Source organism: Coenobita brevimanus, chromosome 47 (assembly GCF_032717465.1).
Source record: "Coenobita brevimanus isolate Jiangsu-jjx chromosome 47, ASM3271746v2, whole genome shotgun sequence".
Classification (NCBI taxonomy): Eukaryota; Metazoa; Arthropoda; class Malacostraca; order Decapoda; family Coenobitidae; genus Coenobita; species Coenobita brevimanus.
This window is the reverse complement of record NC_137000.1, coordinates 22,408,668-22,430,348: the sequence shown is the minus strand read 5'-3', so window position 1 is coordinate 22,430,348 and position 21,681 is coordinate 22,408,668.

Genomic DNA, 21,681 nt, shown 5'->3' with positions numbered 1-21,681 from the left:
AGCATCCACCAATAAACTTGGAGTTGGGGATGATCTGAATGCCCTGGTTGCCAGACGCACACCAGCATGATGCACAGAATTTAACAACCGGAAACGGGCATCTGTTGCAGAGGAGTAGACCTCACACCCATATTCAAGTTTAGGAAGAATAAGAGACCTATGCAAGACGAGGAGGGTTTGACGGTCAGCACCCCAAGAGGTATGAGCTAAAACCCTCAAAAGACTCAAAGCTTTAAGACAAGCCGCCTTAACAGAATGAATATGAGGAACCCAGGTTAGTCATCTATCAAACAGAAGACCCAGAAACTACGTCCCTTCCACACAGGATATTCTTCTACCATAGAGATACAAGTCAGGGTCTGGGTGAACCCCACGAAGATGACAAAACTACATAGCCACTGTCTTTCTTGAAGAAAAATGGAAACCGCAAGTTTCTGCCCAGTCAGAAATTTGATTGATAGCCAGCTGCAACTTCCTCTCTATCAGAGACATTCTAGACGCGGTGAGGGAAATCGAGAGGTCATCGACATATAGTGATCCTCGTTCACCGTCAGGAAGTACACCAATGACACTGTTAATGGCTACAGCAAACAGAGTAACACTAAGGATACTCCCCTGTGGTACTCCCTCTTCTAGTGCTCGGGCATTAGAAAGCACTCCTCCCACTCGCACCCTTAAAATTCAGTTAGATAAAAACTTTTGAATAAAAATAGGCAAGCGTCCACGAAGACCAAACTCATGAAGAGAGAGTAAAATATCATGATGCCAGGCAGTGTCATATGCCTTCTCCAGATCGAAGAAGACCGTGACCTGGTGTTGATTAGTGGAGAAAGCCTCACAGACAGAAGACTCCAAGGACAGCAGTGCATCAGAGGTAGATCGCAATGTTCAAAAACCGTACTGGGCAGGGGATAAGAAGTCGACTCTCTCTAAAAACCACACAAGCCTAACATTGACCATCTTTTCTAAAACTTTACATATACAAGATGTCAAAGAAATAGGCCGATAATTCGTCGCCTGTAGGTGGTCCTTACCTGGTTTGGGGGTGGGGATAACTACAGCAACACCCCAACAATCCAGAAACTCCCCAGAACACCAGATCTTATTAAACGGTGAAAGCAAAAACAACAGGGACTCAACAGACAGGTGGCATAAAAGGGCATAAGGAATATCATCATAACCAGGAAAGGAATCATGGCACTGCAACAGAGCTGCCTGAAGTTCAGAAATTGAAAATGGAACATTGTAAGGCTCTCCTCCAGCAGAGGCAAAACTGAGACCACAAGACTCTAGGTGCCGACGGTGGTAAGGCGAAGGCGTATCTGCATCCTTCTTTGACACACAGGCAAAATGATCAGCAAGCAACTCTGCAACAGCAAGTTCCACCTGCTGCAGATAAAACAGGATGGGAGGGAACAGTAAATTTTCCTGAAATTTTCCTTATCCGGTTCCACACCTGGGTGATGGAAGTCCTCGAATTGATGGAGGAAACATAACCCTTCCAGGATGAATGCCTGGCCTCCTTTAAAACCCGCCTCATATGAGCTCGTGCCCTCTGAAACGCCACCAAATACTGAGGATCCCCACGGTGACGACGAAGTCAAGAGAAGGCGACTCATTTGGCTCTCACTGCAGAACTGCACTCAGAGTTCCACCAAGGAACTGGACGTTTAGGAAACTGACCCTTCGTTTTTGGAATAGGTAACAGGGCTGCTGAGTGCAACACGGTATTGCAATATGACACAGGGTCAGTAAGACAGCCAAACTCGTTGACAGAAAGGGAAATGGAACTTAATTCCCTAAAACTTGGCCAGTCAGCCTTATCCAGAAGCCAGCGAGGAAGACGTGGCTGAGGTCCACCAGCACTAGCAATTAAAAGTAATGGAAAATGGTCGCTGCCATACAGGTCTGGCAACACATCCCAGGTATAATCTAAAACAGCATCAGCTGAACATAAAGACAAATCAATGACAGTAAAAGTTCCAGTCTAACTATGGAAATAAGTCATTTTATTGGCATTAAAAATGCCTAACTCCTCATCTTCCACTAAAGAGGCCAGCATTACACCCCGAGGGTTGGCCTCACTGTTTTCCCATAGCGAATGGTGACCATTCATATCTCCTAGTAACGGAAAGGGAGAAGGAAGGTCATGAATAAGGCGTTCCAGATCCGCCCTTTCTACAGTAGCACTAGGAGGAAGATAAAGACTGCAAACTATATATTGCCGAAATAAAAACATCTGGACAGCGACAGCCTGCAGGGGAGTGGAAATGTCCAGATGATTGTATGGAATATCCTTGCGAAGGAAGATAGCAGCACCTCCATGATGACCTTGGCCCGGCACAGGATCAGAATAAAAGGCATGGTATTCAGAAGGACCGGAAGGAACAGTATCACCCACCATGGTCTCCTGGATACACATGCACAGAGGAGTAAATTGTGAAACCAGATGACACAATTCCTCATAGTTGGCACATAAACCCCGACAGTTCCACTGGATGATGAAACCCATAATGGAGGAATGATGATTAAATGCAGGACTGTACACCTGACAAGCGAGCGGGTTTCGATTGATGCTTATGAAGGCCCTTGACAGGAGCCTGCCCAGCACCAGAAACCCACACCCTCTGTCGAACATCAGTGAGTAAAGGAGAGGCTGAGGAAATAAGTTTTACAACACTCCTTCTTGGAGTGGGCACACCAGTTTTTTGGAAGGTGGCTTGGGGGCTGTCTTTGGAGGTGTAGGACGGCCAGTGCCCCCACCAGAAGCCCCAGAAGTGGAAGTAGAGCCCACAGGTCTAGAGTCATTTGAGAAGGCCATCCTATGCTTCAGATCTGAAGCACCAGCAAGTTGTCCAACAACCTCCCCAGGTTGGGACCGGATCAGCGGTGAACCATCAGCTTCAGCTGTCACCTGGGTAGATCCCTCAGCCTGCTGGACAGAGGGAACAAGAGAGGTGTCAACAGAAGGGTCAACAACAGAGACCGTAGGTGGCCGGTCTTCATGTTCAGAGGACTCTGATGAACAACAGTGACGTTTACCAGGTACAGATGGAGCCTCAGGCATACTGGCTACAATGGGAAAAGGAGTCCGGTCAATGTGGACATCTGCCACCACCACAGAAGCGTTCAAGCTGTCAGCCACAGGAGTGGGGGTGGAAACAGTCTGAGTAAGGAGTGGGCAAGGTTCATTTTCACAAACAGTGTGAGTGGCGGGGACACCATCCCACAAAGCACTAGATGTTGAAGTGGGCATTGGGCTGGGTTGAGGCCTTCTCGGAGATATAGGGCGGTGCACTGGCTTTCCAGAAAGGACAGAAACATAGGTAACACCGGGCTGGAAGAAGCGAGTCTAGGCTCTCTTCTTAGCCTCAGGAAATGAAACCTTCTCAAGTGTTCGAATCGACAAAATCTCCTTTTCTAAGCAGTAGTGAGGACAACTTTTAGAAGATACAGCATGAGGGCCCCCACAGTGATAGCCTTTAAGGGGTCCTGGACAGTCACCGGTATGACTTGGTCTGCCACAAGAGATACAGACACCAGGGAGGCCAGCCTGTGCACGGCGGCAAAAATGGCTAACATGCCCATACCCCTGGCAGTGGAAACAACGCTTTGGGGTTGGCACATACGGCTTCACAGGAATCGATAACTATGCTAGTTTCACGGATTTAGGCAATGCCAATTTGTCGAATGTCAAGAACAATGTTGCAGTCGGGGTCAGAATCCCATCTATCTTTTTCTGAAGGCGCTCAACCTTCACCATACCAAACGACCGCAGCTCCTCCAACAGTCGCTCCTCCAAGTATCGGAAGATGTCCTGAGAGAAAATGACTCCCTTAGTTCGGTTAAATGTTCCATGAGGAACACAGGTAACCGCAGAGCCAGCTACAGAGGTCAGAGTCATTAGACGAGAGTTCTCTTCTGGGGAGGACACCTCAATTAGAATACTGCCATCCCCCTGGGAAGAGATCTTTGGTTCTCTTCCAAGGGATGAGACAATGGCGCGGTGGAATTCAAAGATATCAATATCTAGGACTGACCCTCCTATGGAGGATTTCATCACAAGATATCTTGCATATGATTCGGGCACTGGCTCTTATATGCTCAACCCTAGAGCTGTACCCATCCGACGTGACCGCCTCCCAGTCTCCAGTTGAACGCTGGGGCAAAGGAGGACATTCACCAGGGGCCTGGTAAGGCTCCAAGGTGGCAATGAGGGAGTTGCCACATACAGATCCAGAGTTGTCAACCGAAGTTTGTTTATTTGGAGCCATATGATCTACAAAAAAAAAATTCATTCCCCCACCCCTCCAACCATAATGGAGCCCAACAAGGGAAAGTCATATGCCAGGGATAACACCACTGGCGACCCCAGAGGTAGCAGGAGAAAATATGCGGGTAACCACGGGGGGACCTGGGCAAGGGTGACTCCAGGACAATAGGAGTCATCAGGCCCCCCAGTGCCCACTTGACCCTAGCCAATGCATGACCAGCCGATTGACCTGGTCGGGCCCAACCAGGCCGCCTGTCTAGCCAGAATAAGGGACCAAAGAGGTGTATTGCTAGCAGCAGGGTGCATCGTGCAGCATCGTTCAACCCCCAGGATTCCCGTCTCCCAGCATTACGGGACGGCATGCATGGCAAACACGTGGGGAGGCAGCAGTCCCACCCTAGATGGCAAATGGGGAGGGACTAACATCACCAGCAGGCCTCCTCCACCAGTGATGTAGGGGGTGCTTGGTCCATGAGGTCAACAAATACCGAACCCTACAAAGGTAGGCATGCCTCCAAAGTAGGTGGCACTGCCAACCACGCTTCAAGACCCTCCACCATGTCAAGGTGACCCCCTGCAGTGGGGAGCTATTGTGAAGGACATTTTCATTAATACCTCGTGAATTACAATAACCAGTATTATATTCATTCTGACCCTCCGATATCGTGTGGTAAGCCTGGGAGTAAGATGCTGCCAAATCTGGTGTTTTGTTTCTAATTAAATTCAATGACACTAAAAAAAGTTTGTAAGGAACACTAGTAAAAATAATCACTTCACATAAACATTCATGCATATTTGTTGAAGATTATTCCTTTTTTGCATAACAACTACACCACAAAATCAAGCAGCCAACCGGGATCACCGTTACAAGTGAGGAGGTTCATTCATAGAATTCTACGCTGTACTACGCCAGGTTGCCGGGTATTGCCAACCAACCACTTGACGTGTAGCAGGTTCATATGTCCGCGGGTGTATGTATTGTTACCTATAGCTATATAGTTACATAGTTACATATTATATAACATATTAATACCTACATCTCCCTCAGTCATGCCAAATTGTTGTACCCACGACGGCTGTCTATGATACAAGTTTACAAAGCATATATTAACACGGTACATGGATATGAACTGAACAAACATACATGGTATTCATCATAATATTGGTAGGACATCTGCCTCCATTGCCCTCCAGACAACTGCCCCCTGGACAATCGCCCCCGTAAGACAACAGCCCTCGGGACAACTGCCCTCGGGACAACTGCCCTCGGGACAACTGCCCTCGGGACAACTGCCTCTGCTAAATATCACCCGATTCACTCTACAAATGGTCGACGGTGTCTATCCTAACCCAACCTGACCAAACCTAATCTTTAGCGGGAGGCAACTGTCCAGGGGGCGGTTGTCCTACAGGGGCGATTGTCCGGGGACAGTTTTCCGGGAGGCACTTGCCCAGGGAGCAGTTGTCCTGATGCCCATAATATTGTAGTGACATAATAACACTGTAGAAACATAATACATAGTAGTGATATATTGCAGTGGCATAACTGTGTATAGTCGCCAAACTTTCCACCTGGGCCACCTTGCTGCGAGAGGTTGGTAACAGGTGCTGGCAACAGTGTATCTGTTTGTTCGGGTGTACAGTGAGCAACAGTAGTCGTGTCGCGGTTTTGTCTGAAGATTAAATGTAACTCGTGAAACATTATGAACCGTCCGTATGACAGACGGCAGAATGTACCAGACGCCTAGCCCGTTAGCTTATGTTTTCACCAAATTTCACGACACGATTATTGTTGCTTACTGTACATGCTTCACGAAAGTTCGGATCATCAGCTCTCGTCTTCCCTAGTGAATCTTAGTCAGAGTTCATCCCAATATTCAGTCGACAATTTTTACCCAATAGATTTTCAAAGGAACTTCTTGAAAGTGTTGGTTAATGCAAGTATTGAAAACAATAAGGAAAATAATTTAAAAGACCGCATCACTACACATATCACATATTTTTAAACTATTCTATTTTATTCTTATATGATAAACCCATTGCTAAAATTTGTCTACTGAATATTGGGGGGAAGAACCGTCGTGTGACCGGCCCTTACGGTAGAAAAATAGATACCGGTGTCTGGCTGTTCATTTTGCATTTCTCCAGTCCTGGACCGGTATCGATTATAGCTACTGAAATACCATTCTTGATCCGAGACATGATTAGATAAGTTAGGTCATTAATCGTTACAGGATTACTCATTAGACGGATATTAATTTAAACTAAGTAGGAGAGATATTACCTGTAGATGTCACAGGTAAATGTGTAACCTCACACATAAGTGGCAACACTCACAATCAGTTATCCTTGTAATGTGCAATTCAATCATTCGTTAGATGACTGGACTATAAAGGTGTGCCGTAATGACCATAGTCATAAGAAATATGATACGGTAAGTCATTATCATAGCTGACATAATAGCCACATTCGACAACAGTATGCATAAACTCTTTGCCTGTTGAGGTGACAGTATTTTAACCTCCTACCTCTTCGTGGTGCACCACAGAACAAATAAAAACATCTACCTGAAGTGTTACCAACGAGGAAATAAGCAATCTTTAACAGTGTCTGAATATCATCCTAATGTTTATTCGTCAGTGTCATTCATGATGTGAATTGGCAGGTAGTCTTACTTGTAACTGGACGTAGATGTTATGTAAATGCAGTGCTCTTCAACCTATACCGGTACTGATAATGGTATCAAGTGATAACCCTATGAAATGGAATTACTGATATAAGACGAGAGTGAGAGAAAGAAAGGCTTCGAGCGATTCCAGTATATAGTGCATTAAAATGCTATGGTAACAATGTAAAAACAACATGAATAATAAAATGCTTAGTTAACCCCTTAACCGAGGGGCGTCACTTTCGTGACGCTTGGGAGCAAGGGATCATACCGCGGGGCAATGCTTTTGTGATTCTGTGTTATTTTGAATTCACCCGGGCTTCCAAGTGGGGGCTTGTATCATCTATCAGTACTGCCAATGTCCAACACTAGTCAGCACTCCTAGTCTCATCTGTACTCCCATCCATTGTTGACAATTTAGCCATTTCTCCCCATTCTTGACTTCCCTCCCTACCCTCCCTCCAGTACCCTACCCTCTTGCCTGCCCGGCTGTGCTACGCTAAGTAAATCTTCCCTGGAATTTTTCTCTTATTTCATCCATTGAAATAAGCCTTATGCCCAATCCTTATACCAAATAATATATACAAGAAAGAAATAAGGTAAGTGAGAGTGCCATACACCTGGAATTGGCTAATTATCACCTGACAACACCTCACATGCACTCGTTCGCTAATTTTTGCTGTTTATTTCCCCTTGAAATATGCCGTATAATCTATTTTCGTAATAAATATACATATAAGGAGGGAAGGGAGAAGCCTAAGTGATATTTACATTCACCTGGAACTACCTAATTTATAATGTATTGTCTAGATTTCCTGCCAATCATTTCACTGCTATATATTAGCTGTGTCAAGAGGCTAACGTTGGTAGTAATGAATTTCCCTAGGTAGGCCACCACCCCGGCCCACGCTTATCAGTTCACTGTCATCTTCCAACGTGGAGGTACGTCAGTTCGCTCTTGCTAGCTTCAGGGACTTTTCACCCAAATGCAAAGGGCCCTGTGACCTTTACCCCCTACTAAACCTCGTGTGGAAAGAGGTAAAGGGCTGACAATTGATAAAAGAGTGACTACGATCTTTCTATTGAGTAAAACAGTGCAAGTGGGATTGTAAATAATGTGTAAATAATGTGTAAACAGCAAGTGAAAGTAATGAATGTAAATATACGTGAACAGTGGAAAATAGTTTTTTAAGTTACTTCAAGTGACAGTGCATAACACAGTGTAAATAAAATAGAAATGTAAAAAACGTAAATAAAATAGAGAACGTAAATAGAAATGTAAATGAGTAGTATTATAAGAATACGAGTATATACCCTAGGAGTAATGAAAGTGAAAGTTTCACTCTAGCATGTCTGAATACTATGAGTTATGAGAGTGAAGGTGAAAGTGACATTCACTCTCAATGCTAGTATACAGGACGAGAAAGTGAATGCTACGTATTTTACTGAAAGAAATTGAATCCCTACAGTGACAATAAACTAATACTACTGAAGGAAACTTATGGATAAAGACTGTAGATATATATAAGTGTTATATAGTAATAGAAATATAAAGTGTGAGGGGTTTTATGAATAATAAATGACAGAGTACCAAGAGCGAACTAGTGCAAGTGCAACGGTCAGACGCGCTCGTAATTTTCATTGCTTTCACAGTTTTTTTTTTTTTTTTGAGTATGGATCCCAAACTACTTGAAAATCATAGAGTAGTGTTTATAGTGTTAATATCTGGCTGTGGTAATCATATTACGGGTTGTCGGGAAGTGTAAAGTGGAGACTTCGTTACCCAACTTCAGAGGTCTCCACAAGTCCTACGGTAACAGACGAAGGCTCAACAAACATTCCAGGAGAAAGCTGAAGGTATGTGCCATAAGCATATGTAATTTTAATATTCTAGGACTAATAACTGATTTTTGGCAAATATTTTTTGAGAGTCTGTCGGAGCCCGAATAACCCTGCAGCACACGCAAAACATTGGTAAACATGCCCGCGGTGTAGGGGTTAAGAATGCAAATATGTAGTAGAATTCTAATGTATCTCAAAAACTAGTTCGACAATTATTATCACTGGCGGTATGAATAACGTAGCACCCCCTCCCCTCCCCTTCCCGCGCTTGCCCTGGCCTTCACTATGCCAAGCTCGACCCCTCCCGGTTAAGCAGCTCACCCACTGGCTCAGCCAGTTGCAGGGAAACGGTCGCATGGAATTGTTGCCTGCCACAGGTTGCACGGACCAAGGCCAAATAAGTATAGTATAATATATATTACTGTATTATATATAATAGTATATATTTATATCATAATATTATGTATATTACCTTATTATAAAATTAATATAGTCATATTTATTTGGCCTTGGTCAGCGCGACTTGTAGCACGCAACAATTTTCCGTGCGACCAGTTTCATGCAACTGGCTGAGCCGATGGGAGAGCCGCCTTACTCCTGAGAAATTTTTCTCCCCATTCAACTCCGTAGCCAACCACCTATGGGACGAACTCTGGCTCTGACGGAAGTTCACTAAGGACGAAGAGAGTTGATGATCCGAACTTTCACCGATCATGTACAGTTGTGGTCATAAATAATCACCTATCACCAGGCACCCCGTGCCTCAGGCTGGCTTCTTTATGCGCGGCAAGTCACAGTGGAGTAAGAGGAGCTGAGAGGGAGGGGCCCGAGAGAGAAGGGAAGGTGGGTGGGGGAACGAGTGATGGCCAGAGGGTGGAGTGAGGGAGGGTAAGTAGGGGAGGGAGAATGAAATGCGAAGTGGTGGTAACATTATTTGTCTATTTTCTTTCATTTAGGGCATGGTATAAAGGAGTCAATATTCGGTAGGTAATGCTGCATTACAGTACATCTTGTATAGCGACGTCAGATAACAAGCTTTAGATAGGTGGTGATATCAATTGCTGGCTCGTGAGAGAAATTTGCGTACGTGATAGATCAAACAGTGCAGAGCCATCAAGACTATGTGTGCCCAGATTGTTAACGCGTGGTAGCCCGAGAACGAGGGGACACAGGCCCGCCTTCTCCAGCACACCACGAACAAGCGGGAGCTGTTCAGACGAAACCAGCAAACCATCAACAACACTGTTTCCTTGCTGCCGCGAAGACTACAAGAGGTTAAGGCAGGAAGCCACTGGGCTACTTACTAAGGCTTTCCTTGTTGCTTTGACTTTATCAATGTCGATGAACATTGTCATATTAATATTTTGGAAGTTTGGGTAGGATTTTGTTTTATTTTCCTTCTAACATTTTATGAGACATATCGTAATTATATCCACTCATTTGCACAGACATCAAATTTATTTCTCTTTCATGCACAGTTATCTTAGCCTTTTCATAAAGAGATGCCATATTAAAGTTGACATGATGGTGGCTATAAAAAGGGAGTGTATACCGAGAGGACGATCATATTTTCTGTGGACACAACCATGTCAGTGGTTGCATATGATATTTAGTTCCAAAATTAATTACATGTAAGGGTAAAGGACGTTATCTGACGCCGGTATACAAGGTGTAATGCAGCATTATCTACCGAATATTAACTCCATTATATCATGCCCTGAATGAAAGAAAATAGACATATAATGTGATCAACACTTTGCATTCATTCTCCTTTCCTTCCCTCACACCACCCCGACATTATCACTCGTCCCCACAACCACCTTCCCTTCTCCCTCCTGCCCCTCCCTCTCAGCCCCTCTTCCTGCCCTGTGACATGCCGCGCATTAAGAAGGCAGCCTGAGGCACGGGATATGGAGGATAGGTGATTATTTATGACCACGACTGTACACACGAACAGATACAATATTGCCAGCATCCGTTATCCACCTCTCCAGGCTAGATGGCCCAGGTGGAAAGTTTGGCGACTGTGCGTATAATAGACATACGCATATAGGCTATTTATAAAATGATCATTTTGTAACATCTATCTATCTATTGCCAGACGCCATAATCCCGTAAGGGGTGGCCACTGACTTTGAGTTATTTGTTTTACAGGGAGGGGCACTAACCCTCCACCAACCCACTTGTTGACACGTAAGATTTGGTTATATGTTACCACCCAGCATTGTAAATGGTTTCTTGGCTTACAGAAAACCATTTGGCTTGTCACTCAATGTAAAGCCACCAGTAAATAAAAGAAAAGCAATAAGAAGTGACAGGAAAGATGGGAGAAATAGGAAGAGAGGAGGGCAGGCAGAGGGAAAAAAATGATAAAGGCTAAGGAAGATAACTGTAGTTATATCGTGATAATGAAACTGTTACACAATTGTAGTTGTAACAAAACTGTAGCAAAATTAACACAACTGTAGATACATCGTGTTAAAAAAATGGCGACTCAAAATATCTAAGGAACCATTGACCCCTTAGTTTATTGTCAGTTATTTACAAAGTCTTCACCAAGTTCTTTGGAACAGAATAACAACATATTTGAAAGAAAACCACCCTAGTAAAGAGGCAGGATTCCGAAGCAGATATTCGACTACTGATCTACACACAATGAACCAGCTAACTGAAAAAACTGCAGAATACGGTAAACCATTGAGCTTAGGTTTTGTTTTATTAGAAAATGGTTTTTGATACAGTGGAAGACACAGCATTTATAAATTCAATTGCGGGAACGAGGGGTATGTGAGAACATTGAAAAACATGTTTAATGAAGGAACTGCTGTAGTTAAATTACATGAAGACTCAGATAAAGTTTAGACTGAGAAGGGCGTGTAACACGCAGATACAGTTTCATCAAAATTATTTAAAGCACGCCTTGAGTGTGTTTTCAGAAAGGTAGACTGGGAAAACAAAGGATTCAGCACTGATGAAGAAAATTGAAACCATTTAAGATTTGCACATGACAATGTCCTAGGGCCAATTCCACAGTTGTTTGTGATGGTTTGCAAGCACCCAAACGAAAGAAACTGAACTGTGTAAATGACTTATGACTGAATTATATGATGATTTTGGTGACTAAACTATGTAGCAATCTTAATTAACCATTTGACAGGGGTAGTGAAAGTGGATACTGAATTTTTTGGAAAAAATGTAGTTATAAGTGTGGTTGGGGAGGAAGCAAACAAATGAAAACTACTGTGGAATCGCCCCCTAATCTCAGACACAGCAGATTAGGGCTACAGATGACCCGGAGTAAAACTAATGTCTAATCCAAGTACACCAAAGACCGTCATCAGAATACGCGATGAAATTCATGAAGAAGTAGAGGTTTACAATTACTCAGGACAAAGACTAAAACTAACGAAAGACCATGATAGAGAAAAATTATAAAAAAGACGTATTACAGTTAGATGGAAAGCCTTCGGTAAACACTGAAACATCATCAAAAGTCTATCTATCTACCTATATACAAACTCCTGAATCCCTTAAGGGGTGGCCACAAACAAATCGCCTTCATGTCGTCCTGTCCTTCGCCATTTCGCTCCCCTGCTTACAACTCACAATCCCCCTTTCTCATATACCTCTCCACTCCATCCCTCCATCTCATCCTCTGTCTCCCCCTCCCTCTTCCCTTCTCTACCTCATTCACATACACTCTCCTCGTTAGTCTCTCGGTCTCCATCCTCTCCACATAGCCAAACCACCTCAGTGTATTTCTCCTAATGCTTTCTATCATATCCGCAACCACACCACAACGCTCCTTCGCTTCCTCATTTGTCAGAATGTCTCTCCCTGTAACTCCACAGGCTCCTCTCAGATAACTCATATCCACTGCTCTCACTCTTGACTGTGGAAATGTCGGTCAAAATAGCACGAAAGGTCTGCAGCAAGGTGAAATGCATGCTGATGTATATATTTTTTCGACTACCGTGGTGTTGTGCATCATGAATACGCGCCAGAATGTCACACTGTCAACAAATATTGCAACCTTGATATTATCCGTCATCTTCGTGACGCAGATCGGCGGAAGAGACCAGACCTTTGGAAAGCGGCAAGTTGGACGCTGCACCATGACAACGTCCCTGCCCATTCTTCTCGACTAATTCAGGAATTTTTTGCCCAGTACAACATCCAGCAGGTCGGACAGGCTCCCCACTCACCAGACATGGCTTCGAGCGACTTTCGGTTATTCCCCAAGCTCAAAACTCCGCTGAACGGTTCCCGATTTCAGACGAGAGAAAAGATCATGATGAATGCGACGAAGCACCTGCCAGAGATACAGAAAATCGACTCACGTGTTTTATGTCAGAAGGGGCCTACTTTGAAGGGGATTAGTGTCCTAACTATACAGGTTAGTTAATTTGTATTAGCGTCTGGGGTCGGATAGTTTCTAAACAGAACTAGTATATATATATATATATATATATATATATATATATATATATATACTAGTTCTGTTTAGAAAGTATCTGACCCTAGGCATGGTGGTGGTAGTAGCTTGGATGGTAATTGTGATGTTTGTAGCTGTGGTGGTAGTAATGATGATTGTAGCTCTGGTGGTGGTAATGTTGGTTGTAACATTGGTGGTGGTAGTGGTGGTGGCAGCTGTGGTGGTGATGCTGGTGGTAGCTGTGATGATGGTTATGGTAGCTATGATAATGATGGTGGTGGAGATGGTAATAGCTGTCATGGCGATAGTGATTGTGCTGGTGGTGATGGTAGTGGTAGCTGTGATGGTGCTGGTGGTGGTGATAGCTGTGGTTGTGGTGGTGGTGGTCGTGGAAGTAGCTGTGGTGAGGAAGGTGGTGGTTCTAGCTGTTGTTGTGGTGGTGGTGTTGGTGTTCAATGTAGCTGTGATGATGATGGTGGTGGTGGTGATGGTGGTAGTGGTGGTAAGTGTGATTAAGGTGGTAGTAGTGGTAGCTGTGGTGGTAGGGGCAGTAGCTGTTCAGAAACGGCTTTTATCTGGGGAATTAGTTGCAGAAGTACAGGGAGGTTTTAGGAAGAGAAGAGGTTGTGTAGATCAGATATTCATTCTTAGATCTTTAGTGGAAATGTTTCTAGAGAAGGGAAAGAAGTTGTATGCGGCTTTCATGGATTTGGAGAAAGCTTAAGACAGCGTGGATAGAGAAGGATTGTGGAAAGTATTAAGAATATATGGAGTAGATGGTAAGTTGTTCAATGCTGTGAAGAGAGTGTATGAGGGTGCTAAGCCTACAGTACTTGTGAATAGTGAACTGAGTGAATTTTTCTACCTGAATGATGGATTGGAACAGGGATGTGTCATGTCTCCATGGTTGTTCAATCTGTATATGGATGGGGTTATAAAAGAGATACAAGGTAGGGCAGTGGATGTTGGAGTGGCCCTAATGAGAAATGGCAGTGTTTGGAAACTCCCTGTACTGTTCTTTGCAGATGATACTCTGTTGTTAAGTGAAGAAGAAGGGGAGCTGCAATGCTTGGTGAATGAGTCTGGGAGAGTGTGTATGAAACGGAATCTAAAGGTGAATGTAGGGAAGAGTAAAGTTATGGTCTTCGAGAGAAGTGAAATCAGTCAATGTACAATGAGGTTGGATGAGGAGGAAATCGTAAATGTGGGTGCGTTTAAGTACTTGGGTAATGTGATGAGTAAAGATGGAAATTTGGAGGGTGAAGTGCTTAAAAGGGTGCAACAGGGAAGAAAGGTTGCTGGTTCCTTGAAAGCAGTGATAAAAAACAGGGAAGTGAGCATGGAAGTAAAAAAGTTACTACATAACAGTTTTGTGACACCAACTCTAACGTATGGAAGTGAAACTTGGACCTTGTTGGAGGGACAGAAGTCAAGAGTGAGAGCAGTGGAAATGAGTTATTTGAGATGAGCCTGTGGAGTCACACGGAGAGACAGACTGACAAATGAGGATGTGAAGGAGCATTGTGGTGTGGATGTGGATATGATAGGAAGCGTTAGGAGAAACTCACTGAGGTGGTTTGGCATGTGGAGAGGATGGAGAGTGAGAGACTGATGAGGAGAGTGTATGTGAGTGAGGTGGATGCCAAGGTTGAGATGGAGGGATGGAATGGAGAGGGATATGAGAGAGGGGTGTGTGAACTGGGAACAGGGCAGTGAAATGGCGGGGGATAAAGGTATATGGAGGTAATTTGTTTGTGGCCATCCGTTACGGGATTAAGGCGTCTGGCAATAGATAGATAGAACAGATAGATCTTGTAATCCTACCTTCTGGTATTCTGGACATTCAGTGTTTCCATTAAATGGTAAAGATAGCGTTATTTCTTGTGTTCCACGCTTGTGTTACAGAGGTTAGATATCTCCTTTTAGTTTCGATATGTGTGTACTCTTATGAAAGTTGAAAGTTTATTGACTACGCACAGCACCCTCATTTACTATTACTAGAGTATTACTAGGCAGTCATCACCTGGCGCGAATGTTCTTGCTATTTTTGCTTTCTCTAAAAATATTGTGGAATGATTCGAAAATTTACATTATTACTGATTTGTTTATTATCTCACTAATTAATTCATCATATCAGTAATCGGCCGTAGGGATTACTATGCAAGGATGGATGGTATGCTAGGTTCCGGTAGTGTTATGGGTCTGTACGAAGAACAGAGTGTTGGATTCTTGTTTGGTTTAGTTATAGTGATGATTGTTCTACATTTGTAAGTGATATGAATACTACAGTGTGCGAATGAACAATTGATAATGTTTTCGAGAGCCTGGATAACTTGTCATGTTTAAAGTTTCGGATATTGAATGCTGGCAGCACCCGGCCCGATGCTTCTGTTTTTTTTGTGTGTGTGTTTTTTTTAATGATGTTATGTGTTTGTTCTGGAGCGAAGTGTTACGCTAAGGTCAAATGGAAGGTACTGCCTATGTATAGGAGATTGCTTTCCTGATTCTTTGCGTATTGGTGTAAGGTAAATTATATTTGAGTAGTGGTGCTCGAGTATGTTTACCTGTTCGTTGTCAAAGAAGGTGTTTTGGGTGTTGGAGGTGATGACACCGTGAGAGCTGGAGTCTTGTTTGTGCCTGTTGATAATCGTACGTGGTGTCCAATACCAGAAAGTGGTCTGTGGGATGGCTGTGTATACTTATAAAGGCCATTTGTTTTCTGTTTTATGTGTGTTAATTTTCTTGTCAATATCGTTGATCAATTACTGCAGCCTTGTGATGATGACTGTATGGTGGTGGGGGGAGTAGAGGGAAGTTGTGTCTGAGTGAGTCGCGGTGCTTTATGAGGCTTGTAGTGTCTTCTGTGCTTTTTGAAACATGGCGTTTCTTTGTTAAGTATGACGTTAAATTTGTTTGTGCCTGTCAGTGTTCGTGATAGGCTTATTGTTTGTGTACCAAACTGTTGTTCTATATCTTCGGTGGGTTTTGTCAAGTCTGCTTTTTTGAAGTTTGTGTGATCATTCTGGTTTCTAATGTACTCCTTTGTTGATAATGACAAGGAGTGATCAGAGGGATGTCTGAACTCTTTCCGCCAAGGCATAGTGTATGAAAGAATGGAGGATCAGAATGTGATGTCTGAGGAGGAGGATTAGCAGGGTGTTGGGTGTGGGATGTACGCGTATTGTGAGGTGTCAGTTGAAATAAACATGTTACTAAACTGTGATGCAGTGTCTAGGTCTCAGCTTGTTTTTAGTTTGCTCGTACCAGGAAGTGTTTTTAGCGTAAAGGTCCCCTTCAGTGACAGATGTACTGTACACCCAGAAGTGAAAGTTTCTGGTCACTACTGCTACCCAAGGCAGTAGTAAAGGGGTGGTGCCTGTCCGTTGCTCCTTCCTACCCCTCCCCTTGGATGGAGAGACTAAACTACCAGCTCCCCCTCCCACCACTCTCCTCCCATCCCTACCGCAGACATAAGGAAAAGTCCGTTTCCAAACGTTGTAGCTCCGCGAGTTCAGAACAGAATAGCCTCGCAATAACACCAAGTCAGTAATTAGTGATCAATAAACATTTCATAAAATTGGTTTTATTTAAATATTGTAGATTATATAATTTTATGTTTAGTGGAGAAGTATCTAGAGAAGGGAAGGAAAGTGTATGCTGCCTTCATGGACTTGGAGAAAGCTTATGACAGAATAGATAGGCAAGGTATGTGGAAGGTATTAAGAATATATGGAGTGGAGGGGAAATTGTTGAGTGCTGTGAAGAGTATGTACGAGGGAGCTAGGGCTACGGTGCGAGTGGATGGTGAGCTGAGTGAGTTCTTTGATCTCAATGTGGGACTGAAACAGGGGTGTGATGTCTCCATGGCTGTTTAATATATATATGGATGGGGTTGTAAAGGAGGTGCAAGGTAGGGCAGTGGATGTGGGGGTGGCCCTAATGAATGAGGGTGAGATTTGGAAGCTTCCGGTGTTGCTGTTTGCTGATGATACAGTATTGTTTAGTGAAGATGAATGGGAGTTGCAAGGTTTGGTGAATGAATTTGGGACAGTGTGTAGGAGGAGGAAGCTGAAAGTTAATGTAAACAAAAGTAAAGTTGTGGTGTTTGAGAGGAATGAAGTCACAGAGTGTGCAGTGAGGTTGGATGGTGAGGATATGGAGAATGTGAGTGCATTCAAGTACTTGGGTAGTGTGATGAGTAAGGATGGAACTTTGGGGGATGAAGTACGTGAAAGGGTACAGCAGGGAAGAAAGGTTGTTGGTACACTGAAAGCAGTGATGAGAAATAGGGAGGTGAGTATGGAAGTTAAGAAGTCACTGCATGATAGTATTGTGATCCCTACCCTGACGTATGGAAGCGAGGCGTGGACCTTGCAAGAGGGGAACAAGTCAAGAGTGAGAGCAGTGGAAATGAGTTACTTGAGAGGAGCATGTGGAGTGACGTGGAGGGTCAGGTTGACGAATGAAGAAGTGAAGAAACGTTGTGGGATAGATGTGGATGTGGTTGAAAAGATTAGGAGAAATACACTGAGGTGGTTTGGACATGTGAAGAGAATGGAGAATGAAAGACTGACTAAGAGGGTGTATGTAGGTGAGGTGGAGGGAGGGAGAGGGAGGGGTAGACCAAGGATGAGGTGGAGGGATGGAGTTGAGAGGTATATGAGGGAGGGGGGGATGAGTTGGGGGGAGGGTAGTCAAATGGTGGGTGACAGAGTGACTTGGAGGCGTTTTGTCTGCGGCCACCCTTTGCGGGATTAGGGCGTCGGGCTATAGATAGATAGATAGATAGATATAATTTATCTTACACATATCCGTGGCTCGACAACAAACACACACACACACCTCTGAATTCTGCTAATGTCTATTAATGCCTCTGGTCTCATTTAATTGTTTTTATAAGTATTATGAACTCTTCAAGTTATATTAATTATTAAATTCATTCCACCCATCCACACAATTTGCATCGCCTTTTAAAGAGAATTGCAGATTTAAAGGCTAGCCACGTAATTTTTTTTATTTTTATTGATACATTGTCTTTTGCCAAAATATTTTAGGTGGAGGTGTGGTTGGAAGTATGCATTTTCGTTTCAAATAATTCATACGAGATTCAATTCTCGGTCCGGTTTTTCGATGTATTTTCGATAATATAATAACGGCCGGTGCTATAACGCGACAGAGCGTTCATTTCTCGTACTCTCTCTCTCTCTCTCTCTCTCTTTCTCTCTCTCTCTCTCTCTCTCTCTCTCTCTCTCTCTCTCTCTCTCTCTCTCTCTCTCTCTCTCTCTCTCTTTTTCGTTGAGTATGAAGCAATATTGAGTACTTCTGTTAATGATGTTTATGAACTTGTTTTTCCTTCTAAGTACAGAATTACCTCAATTTACTAGTTCAAAGTTTATTAACGTACGATATTTTATATAGAAACTCTTTCTTTAAATATTTTAATAGTATTACCATGTTCACATTTTTATTTTGGATTTCCTTTATCTAAATGACATTTTACCAATATCACCGAAGCAGGTCATAACTCATAAGTAATTTAGATACTCGATTATATTTTGGCGGAAATATCCTTATCAGATGAGCATTCGAATGGTTACCCAAATGATCGGGTAATAATGTAAAGCTCACTCCCCCACATCTACTTAGAAAAATACGGAACACATTATAGTTTGGTAGCAAGTACCCGTCTCTACCAGCTTCACTGTTGGGCTCAAAACTTCTAAGTCGTTTGTTTTATTTAAGGAAAAATGTTTGAGTTCGATTTACTATACAAAATATTTATCATTAATTATTATTATTATAATTATCAATATCGTTATATTATGTTTTATTAATTAATTACCAGCACACAATATTTTTGTAACATACTAGTGGTTGTCTTATGTGCTTTTGAAAAAGGATTCCTTATCTTTATTTTCAGGTAGTGTCCGTATCTAATTTATTGCACTGAATATTCTTGAAATCATTAAATACAAAATGTATTGAGGGTTCATTTAAAATATTAATTCACGCTTCATTTATTGACATTCATCATAATTCTGTTAAATATTTCTTCATTTACATATACATTAATCTTTTATAAGGGAAAAAAACATATCAACCTAATTATATTTTGACAAATAAGAAATAAACAAATATCCTCGTGGATATAAATATGTTTTAAGTATATAACTAATAATATAATGATTATATACACATTACAAAGCATAGTCCACATGTGTCTGCTATGTAAAGCATAGTTTACATATATTAGTTCTACTTAGAATCTTGGCCACCCTCCCTCAGCTTCTATTACCTCCTCCAGAAAAGTCTGCATCGTATCAACCAGCTTGCTGAATATATCAGGAATCAATCTTATCCCCTCCCATTCATATCTGGTTTTTCTCTCGACTGACGCACTTTTTTCCTCTAGCCCCCCACTCATTTACCATTATCCCCCACATGTTCTCAATGGGATTACAGTAGCATCCTCTTGATTGCCAGTCAATCGCTAATACTTCGGGGTGGTGAGCAAACTAATCTTTGACTACTCTGCTGGTATGGAATAGGGATCGGTCATGCACAAAATTGATTGGGTCTGTGTCGGGTATGGCTTACATTCTAACCGAAGGCAGGAATGACCTGTTATACTTCTCGCTATTCAAATGACCATCAATGGTCACCAACTCGCCGTGCAGGACCAGAGAGACTGATACTCTTTCACTTCTTGTGGAATCAGAGATGTGGTCACACTGGTAACGTGTGTTTCGAGGCCGCAAACACACGCGTTCAGGCGACCCCGCCGACGTAAAAGTCTTTTCATCTGTAAAGATACCCTTTCTCCAAAAATTATGATCACGATGAATATATTCTTCGGCGAATCTTAAGCGTCCTTCTCGGTTTGCTTCCGTAAGAGTTTCCTTCACTGCTGGCGCATAGCAATCTAGGCCGCCTTCCTTGACGTACCTTCGTGTGGTAGAGGGATGATATGGCAGGCTCAGCTGCCTTGTTAGATCCGTAACTCTTGATTTTGGGAGAGCTTTCATTTCCACAAGTATCCTTTCATCATCCTCTGCCAAAAGTACTTTTGGATGACCCGACCTTGGCCTTGTCTTCACGTGGCCCTCCTGTTCAAAGCGATGCAACCACAACTGTGCAGTTGTTTGAGATACACCCATCTGACGTGCTACTGCAGAGACATTCTCCAGCCTTTCATAAGCCAACCATCATAGCCCTGTGTGCTATGACCTCTGGTCTGTTAGCCCATGTGCTTGGGCTATGACGTCGCCAACCATGTCCCCATCCACCCATGTCTAAAATAAAGAAAAACATGTTAAAAATTCATTTATCATTAAGATTATGTATTGTTCATTCTGATCCAGAACAATGAAAATTAGTCATGAGGGCCTGAAATTGTTGCAATATAAATAAGAACCTCTCATTTACTATACTATTCTAACAATGAGTGTCCAGTAAAGCTCGTTCACGATAATGACACCTATTTTTCACCAACCAAACTTCCAATCCACATTGTTTATACCAGCCAATCACGAGCGTCATTTCATTGATCTCAAATGTCTGTCTTAAGGGAACTGGGTACAGTGATAACTTAAGCTATAAACAGTGTTTGTGTAAGATAAGGAGTTATTAAAGTTGTCTAAAGTGAACCTGTGGCGGGTTTTATGTAATGTAATGAATATAATCATTACTGGCATATTAATTAGAGGTATAGGTTAAGTATCGCTGTGTAGCACTCACTATGTTATAATCCGTTTTATAGTACAGATAACAATTGTTTGCAAGAGCTTATATAATACGTAAAAAAAAAAAAAAAACGAAAATTTCACATTTAAACAATGACGGTCAAAGCTCAACACTACCTTATTAACTATGGGCATAGAAATAGTTTACGTTTGCGTGTATAAACTTTCAATTATATCATGGGACAAATTTATCCTCATACAATCTCAGTGTCTTACCTTTACTAGCACTGACGTCGAGTATTTTTATTTTTATGGCCATCACCCGCAATGAGGGGCATTACGCCAAACTTTTTTGTCTCACAATAATAAAATTACTTTCACACCGCATGAGACAGCCAATTTAGGGGCTCAAGCGTGGAGGAAGCATCTGGTAGAATGCTCTCAGATTGGCTAGACGCACCTCCTTCCCCCTGACAAACAACACTGGTCTGATCGTCTCGCCATGGTTGGCAGCCGGAGCAGATTGAAGAGGTTGGAGTAGATGGTAGCTCTGAGCTGGTACGACCAGGTATGGGCATTGAGGGTCAGGAGGTGTCGGTAGGAGGATACATCTAGCCGATCCTTGTAGTCCATGATGGAAGGGCGAGATGGGGTACCCTCCACTTCCTGGGGAGGGGAGGACTCATTGACCTCCTCCTCGGCCAAGGAGCCGGTCAACGCCGTCTCGGCCATGGAGGTGGTGTTAGAGGAGTCCTACCCCGCTTCAGTCTCTGACGACAGA